The sequence below is a fragment of the Lonchura striata genome, chromosome 2 (assembly GCF_050655825.1).
Source record: "Lonchura striata isolate lonStrDom1 chromosome 2, ASM5065582v1, whole genome shotgun sequence".
Classification (NCBI taxonomy): domain Eukaryota; kingdom Metazoa; phylum Chordata; class Aves; order Passeriformes; family Estrildidae; genus Lonchura; species Lonchura striata.
This window is the reverse complement of record NC_140704.1, coordinates 139,682,117-139,690,551: the sequence shown is the minus strand read 5'-3', so window position 1 is coordinate 139,690,551 and position 8,435 is coordinate 139,682,117. Positions and strand designations below refer to the sequence as shown.

Here is an 8,435-nt window from a genome sequence, read left to right as displayed (position 1 = left end):
ATTCCACATATAAGTAAGTGGAATATTATCTAGACAGTATGTGGGAGATTTCAAGATAGTAGAGCCTTACAATAACTTACTCAGTATTGATATTTTAATTGTTTCCACATTTTAAATTAAGATTACTTGAAGTTAATATTTTCAGTTATCTAATAAAAGTGAAATAAAATACATATTTTTCTCTTTTTGGCATTAATTTTAGTATAGGAGTTACTTGAACTGAAATATATTTTTCTAGGCTGTTACTAAGATTGGTGTTAATACATTTCTTATTTTTTTAATCCAAATATAAAATACAGTGTGGGAGATTGTAATTTAACATAATACAGTCCCTGTCATCTGAGTATATTTTCTTAGGCCTTGTAACACTTTCCAGTTTCTTTTCATACATTAATTTCCAGACACTCACACACTGAGAGTAAAGAAATTTTTGTAGTCAATCCAATTCTGAAAAACTGGGATTTAGTCCTGTCAAATTATGCTCACCCATTGTATGGTTCAGTGCAGAATCCTGGGTTGTTCCAACACATCCCTTCGTAGGTCCACCCTGCAGCCTATGGTGAAGAACTGATTTGGCTAATGGCAGCAACACTTTAACAAACTTCTCTAAAGAAACAAAACTATACTTCAGTTCTTTGCTCTGACCTGCATATTATTTGGTCCTGAATCTGATACATACTTTTTTACTGATGATCTGTAGTTTTAATGTGCACTTATCTTTCCACTGTGCTTGGTAAAAAGAGACTCTGCCTTCATGTTGTCTTCCTCTTCCTGTTCTAGTTTCCCTCTTCTTCACATTAGGCCAACATTTTCATCTATGAAGGCATGCAGTAAGCCAGCTCGAGCACTGGCCTTCTGAAAAGTAAGCAAGTATCATGTTTTATTAGTATTAAAGTAAAATGTTGTCAGAGAGTGAAAATAAATAGTTTGGGGCATAAAGGAGGTAAGAGTGGCCATCACTTTCCAGTGAATATACTAATTTACAAGCATATCAAAGTACAGCCTCAAAAACTAATTACAGGTAGCAACCTTCTCTTTCATCTCTGTCTAAGAAAACTCTTTTTTTTTTCCCACTCTGTGTTATAACATCTTTACACCTCAAGGAGTATTTTACAATGCTTGCTGAACATAGCATGTTTTGCATTTGTCAGCTTTTTCAAATGTTTACAGGAGAGAGAAAACCATAATGAGCAGGAAAAAGATGGCAGTGAAATATACTGAAGGTAAGCAGAATGGATCTCTTATGGCTCATCTGGCTGACTTCTGGCCTCCAGAAGAATTTGCTGTTTGGAAGAGACAGTATTTACTTCCAAATAAGTATACATCTATTATTCATTATATGACACCTGCTGCATTCCCATGGAGTTATTAAAGCTGCACAAGACACAATTCACTGCTAGCAGAATAAATTGTATGTTACCATCCAGCATAGGTAGGATGTGTCTCTTAGATCCATTCAGAAAGGGAAGATATCAGTCACATGTGATTTTATTACAACTCTAAATTTAGTCTATAAATTTTTCTTTTTATTTCTTCTGTATACAAACATCAGGAACTTTACATTGAGGATGAGTACAGGTTTTAAAGCTCATCTCTCCAATTCTCCCTTCCAGAATGTAGTTATAAGACACAAGTGAACAACTCTTTTCAAAACATTTTTTTTCAGTAGAAAATTTCCTTCTTTGACAAATTCCCATTTTGTTGAAATTTTTCAATTCTTACTGGAAAAAGGAAAAAAACACCAACAAAAAATCAATCCATGTGAAACCATCTTTCTCTACTGAAATGGCATAATGTTTTTGTCAGATGTTAATATCCTTGTAAAACATTAGGTCATCCTTTGGTAGTTTTTGACATCCCCTTATGGCATTTCAAGACTAGGCACATAAAAACCCATATTTTAAACCTCCATTTCCCTTCAGCAAAAGGACATCTTCTACAGTGCCAAATTAGTTCTGCATGAGAACCACCCTGTTTGCTTGCTGTCTAGCAAAATATAATCCCCTTTCCTGCTTGGTGTCTAGGGATGCTACTCTTGTGCAAAATATAATTAAACATTATTAATGCACAATTATATCAACATCCCCATACCTATTAGAGAAGGTTTGTTTGTCTTGAACTTTTGTAAACACAATTAAATATAATAGTCAATTAAGGTACTGAAATTGCCTAATAACCAATTGTATGTCTATCTAGGGACTTTCAGCAAGAAAGGACACCAAACTAGAAATACAAAACCAAAATCACAAATACTGTGATAAAACTGATAATCATTAAAAGATACTAAAAATGTTATATTCCACTACTTTCATCGGTTTATTCCAATAATTTAGAAATTTTCATTCTGTAAGTTTCTTAAAGAATTAAGCATGTCAGAATTGGTCCCTTTGATTTGATGAAAAGTTATCAAGGGAAGAAGTAACTCTCCAAGAAAGCACCAAGGACAGAGACTGCTCTACCTCTCTGGAAACACATTCCACCAATTTCCCTCATAGAGAAAAAGCTTCTAATTCCCAGATGGAGTCTCTCCTGCATAAATACATGTCTACCACATCTCTTCCACCAACCAGCAATGCTGTGAAGAGTTTGACTGCATCTTCTTTATGGCTTCCATCTTGGTACTGACCAGTTGGTTTTAGGTTCCCCCTTAGCCACCTCTTCCCTTCCTGAACAAACCTACTTCCCTCAGCACCTCTTCATATGGCAAGTGCTCCAGCCCTGACCGCTGTGTGGGCCTCTGATAAACACACTCCAGTTCATTAATATCTTTCTTGTATTTGGGGTACTCAAATCCTGGATACACAGGTCTAGAACTAAGCAGTGCTGACTAGAAGAGACTACAGCCTAGGGTGTTGTTGCTTTTCTTTGTTGCACACAGATTCCTGTTCAGCTTGCTGCCTCTCAGCTATTTTCCTGCAGAGCTGCTCCCTGGTCAGGCTTCCCACAGTCCCCAGTCTTTGCTGATTCCAGGAACTCCCTCTCCCAGGTGCAAGACTTTGCATTTGTCACTGTTAACGTTCAAAATGTTCCCTGTTGCCCCCATCTTCCAGCTTGTCCAGGTTGTTCTGGAGAGAAATCTGGACACTGAGCATACTGGACCTTATGTTTCATGTCATCAGCAAACTTGATGAGGGCACATTTTGTAACCTCCTCACAGTCATTGCTGCATATTACGTGGGATGTGAACCAGACAGATCCCTGCAGTATCCTCGCAAGAAACTTATCAGGTAAAGTCCATCCCACTAACCACTCTCTGAGACTCATCATCCAAATTGTCTTTTTACAGTTTATTTGCCCATCCACCCACTCTGTAATATCCCTACTTGGATATAGGAATATTGTGGCTGACAATGTTGAAAGCCTTGATAAAGAATATCACATCTACTACTGTCCCATAATCTAAAAATCCTGGTATTTGGTCATACAAAGCAGTCAGGCCAGTTAGGGCTAATTTACAAATCATGAATCTCTGCTGACTATGCCCAACCATCTAAGACACCCAGATTCTTGTAACAAAAGAAATAATTTTCTTGTTAACCACACCTTTTGTCTGGTGCTATGGTTACCCTTCCAGTGCTTCTTGGACGCTAATATTGTCAGCATTCCTCCAGCAGATTGGGGAAGGGCTGGAGGGGATGAGAATGGTGTGGTATTTCAGCAGCATGTTGATTATATTCATGGGAGTCTGAGAGTCCACATGGAAAGCTAGGTCCATACCACATACAGACCTAGGTCTATACCACATACAGTATTTCCAGAGGTTAAGCTCAAACAGCTCAGACAATAAACACTTCACCAGTACACAATTATTAAAACAGGGTAATACATGACCCTGATTGTCAATACAAGGCCTTTTATTAGAAATGAAACAAAAACCACATTCACTTGGCTCCCAAACACATGGTACAAACAGTGGAAGAGCAGCAGTGATGCTCAGCAAGGAACACTTGTAGCACAACCGTGGAGTGTCAGGGCATTGGGGTCACCAGCAGGAACAGCACACTGTGCCCACCCATGCTGCAGCTGCCGGCTGATCACACTCCTAGCCTCCTACTTCATTTCTCTTCACTAGAAATCAATACCCTTTGGAAAAATTTTGTGCTCTTCTCATGAAAAAAAATCTTGTCCCAGGACAGGTCCTCTCACTGTGTGCAAGAAGCTAATCCACACACAGAGTTGAGGTATTTGATTTATATATTGTTCTGTGAAGAAAAGGGATCTGGATGGCAATTACACAAAGCCAGAACACTGACTATAAAAATCTTTCAGTGTTATACATTTTAGCAAAGGCAATAATGTTCACTGGCTACAAATCACATTGTTCTTTCATTAAATATTATTCTATCTTCTACTGGTTAAATTATTCTCTTACTTCTCCTGCTAATTAGTCTGCGTATTAAATCCTCTTCAATTGAGCTGATGCCTTCATTGAGACAGTGGTTCTGATCCCACTCTTTGCTTAGTTGGATGAGATGGCTTTGTTTTATTCCTCAAAAGCTGGCATTACCTTCGTTGTTTCCCCAAGTGTCCTTTGTTCACTGGTTCAGTTATGCCTGGGTTCAGCTGATGCATTGAATGAAGTTTATTTCTTCCATTATTTTCTCTATAGCTGCTGCATTACTGAGACATGTTAAACATAATTTATTTCTTTGGGAGCCATACATCAATATTAGAGTATGTCAAGTCAAGTGTGCTGAAACCAAGTATCACAGACAACCAAAGGCTGTAGTTATTTTCTTCATTGACTAATAGACAAATGAAGAGTCAATGTGAATAAAAGCTTAAGAACTTTCTTTACTTCTTCATCAAAAGTCTCAGGGGTCTGTACAAACATACAACTATTAGTAATATTTAGCCAATGCATGTGCTACTGTTATAAACACACTGGCTTCAAACACATCCTTAGGCACCAAAACAGAGAATAAACTAGAGAGAGACTCTTGGGATCTTGAAGCTAAAGGCTGAATATCTGGCCAACAATCTAGACCAATTCAATACTTGGAATGCCTGACTGGGACCACGGGTACCTGTAGAAGATTATACTGGGTTCTGACAACACAGACATCTTAGAGGAAAAGACAGTCTCGTTAGCATCAAACTGTCATAGGCAGAAAGCTCCCCATGTGTCAAATGAAAGATGTTTGAGCCACCCTAGTTAAAAGAAAGTCTGGTGAGAATAGGGAAAAGTCTCAAGTTCTTGTTATGTTTCATACTTGAATTCTTTTCAGGAGTGGAATGAATACTATGCACATATTGTCATGAGTGCCTGCCTGCAAGAGGAGAAAGAGGTGAGAAAAGTTCCCTCCTCATTGCCTTCCTCATTGTCATGGTTTGACGCTGGCACAATGCCAGTGCCCCCATGAAAATGTGATCCCTACCTTGAATGCTGTGAAGTGGAATCTAGAATAGAGCAAAGCAGGCCCAAGCTTAATAACAGGAAAAAAACTTTATTAAACTACTACTACAAAAGAAAAGAGAAAACTAAAGAAGGGGAAAAAAAAAACACACAAAGATCCAAATGAAAACCTTGCAAAACATTCCTCCCCCAACCACCCAACTCCAACAAACCACAGTGAGACACAATCTGGACCCCAATCAGGTTTCCACCGTCCAAGCAATCGATACTCAGTCCATCGAGGGAACAGAGTCTCTCCTGTGCCACAGACCCCCCAAGAAACACAGCTCCACATCCTGTGTTTCCATGTCACACATGGCACCGCCCGGAGAAAAAGTTTGCCATGGTGACCCTTCTCCTTTCCATGCACAGTGCTCTCACCACAATGCATGGATGGTCAGACTGCCTTTAGGATTTTTTTCCTTTCAAGGATGCCCTGCCAAGAGGGGAGAAAACAACAGTTCAGTTTTTCATTGTTTGGGACCACAGTCCCCCCCCATTTTCCCCTGGGGCCGAGGGCTCAAGAACAGAGATCTTCTTCTCTTCTCTTTCCTTTCCAGGGCAAGGCGGCGCCACCACAAACCCCCTAACCTTTTCTCTGTTCACTCCACTTTTGTCTTTTTCCCAGCTGAAGCAGGTCTCTTGACTCACTGGCATCGTCCCAAAACACAGTCCCTCTTGAAGGAGAAGATTTGGTTCAGGTTGTGGCTAACACGGAAAGTCCAGCCAAAAAGCCACTCCTTGTCCCCCTCCCATCCAGAATTCCTCCTCCCAACATCCCATCCCAGGGTCCAAGGTGTCCCTCTTCCTCTCTTTCAATTCGATGAGGGGAAAGGAAAATTCACAAAGCTTTCATTTCTCAAGGAAGGGTTAAAAGTCCGAACTCCCAGGATGGTTCGATGCCCGGACATCCAGCAACTCCCACACAACTGGGCACCTTGCAGCAGCTCCCCCCGCTCCTCCTTCCTTGCGGCTTTCTCTCTCCCTCTCGGGAGAGGAACTCTGGGGGGGGAAATGGAGACATCCCAGATTTCTTCTACCCTTCCATCTGCAGGGGCCAGCCCGGTTCCAGTCCTTCCACCACCCTTGGGGCCTTCGGCCTACCTTTCTCAGGCCATGGGCTTCCCCTCCCCCACCCAGCTCGTGGCTGGGCAGGGGAGAGTTTGCACTGCACGCTGACCGGAACCAAAGAGAGCGAGTTCCCCTGGGAATTCTGCTTTCAACCCCTCTATGTTCTCAGAGGCGTGTCTACTTTCAATTGGTCAATATCTAAATTGACCTCTTCCTTCCGGAAAAATTCTCTTTCCATGTCAAACCACGACACTCATGGAGTCCCCAGCCCCTGAAAAGATTCTGAAGAACAAGGGACAGACTGAGGCTAACTGCTTTGAAGGGGCTCTGGGGATTGACCTACTGTCTTCAGGTTTTTTCCTGATGAAACTGCCAACAATTATGCCAAATATGACTTTGCAATATGGATAAGTATTTTCCAGCCTCATAACTACAGTTTACACACTTCTTGGCATGGAAAAGGTCATGTAAATACAGATTGAAGCAAAATAAGCATTTTTAAGGGGATTCATTTTCTTCAGCTACCCTTGGATATGTATAGAATCTAGCACCGTGTCATTTAGCATATGACACATACAAAATATATTAGTCAAAAATACATGCTCTTGAACAAGAGATGTTAAGAGTTCATGAATTCAAGTTTAGATATAAGAGCTGATATTGCTTTGCTATGGGAATATGTTGGTGATAGTTCTCAGGAACTTGGACATCCCTCACCAGCCAGAATAAACTGAAATAGCCACTGTTATTAAAGTAATTTAATGTAGCTGTTGTATGAGTGAAATTTCACACTGACACATGAAAAACGTCGAGCAGAATTTTCCTTCCTAAAATAAAACTGATTTCCCTGACAGATGCCTGTGTTTCACAACAGTAGCCATGATGCAACTATGGAAACTAACTGAAAAAGGCATTGAAGAACATGTTCACTATAGGTTGGATAAAATAAGTCAAACTATATATTTTGATTAGTAATTTCCTCCCATGTTTGATACTATTCTTGACAAGTAGGAGACAGCATAAAGAGGAAGGAAAAAAAGTGTGCCTACATGTCTAATAATGAAATTAACTTAATTATTGTAACAAGAAGGTTTAAGCTATGCATTTGGTCAAAGATTTTCATAAGAAAAAGTTTTCATAAAATAAAGAAACAATTGGATGTATTGCTTAGGAGCAACCTATAGTTCTTATAGCTGCATTTTAAGTACAAGTAAAAAGCACATCTATTGGTGTGAAACTCTGATTCTGGATCATACAGAAGCCTCATTTTTCATTTGATTTCATATGATACAAAACAGAGCAATTACAATTCAAAGCTTTCTTGAAGAGCAAGAGCAAAACAGGACTGTCCTTCAGGAAGTCACATGTCTAGTGGGACAAAAAACCTCCACATGATGAAATCTGGAGGGTAATGAATGTGATGAATAGATTAAAGATTAATCACACATAATGTTTGTAACATTGCTAAAGCTGTCTGACACTGCACATTTGAAGACCATTATTTTCAAAAGATTTTAAATCAAATCAAACTTTAGCATTTAATCCTTCCATTTCACTTAGCTATGGAAAGTAAGGCACCTAATTAATTACCACTAAAGGCAACAGAGGGAGGTAAATGCTTGCAGATTACCTTGTTTTAAGGACTGTTTAAGCTTGGTGGCTACCATTGATCTCCACAGAATATGAGGGCAGTCAGCTAGTCCTAGATACCTCTTCAGCAGCTGTGATTGCACAAGCAGAACCCCTTGCAGAGATTGCAATTTACTTGCACTTTTTCATGTGAAAACTTATTTAGGATACCTATAAGGTATCTCTGAAGATATCTGAATGCTACTTTTAAGACATATGACTAGATCTTTATGTGATGGGCTTTGGATGCTTGAGGAGTGTACCATGGGTCTCTGAAGTTTCACCGTTACTGTCCCTTCCTAAGATCTGCTTTAAAAAGTATTTACCTTATGCTGCTCTT

General features: G+C 39.7%; 1 long non-coding RNA gene across 1 annotated transcript; it reads right to left on the bottom strand.

Moving 5' to 3' along the window:
- Positions 1-5,427: 5,427 nt before the first annotated feature.
- LOC144246797 (uncharacterized) lies at positions 5,428-8,318 on the bottom strand. Its single transcript, XR_014953026.1, has 2 exons — positions 6,500-8,318; positions 5,428-6,397 (listed from the first exon to the last, which is right to left on the bottom strand). It is a non-coding gene; the product is annotated as an uncharacterized LOC144246797 (long non-coding RNA).
- Positions 8,319-8,435: the final 117 nt, after the last annotated feature.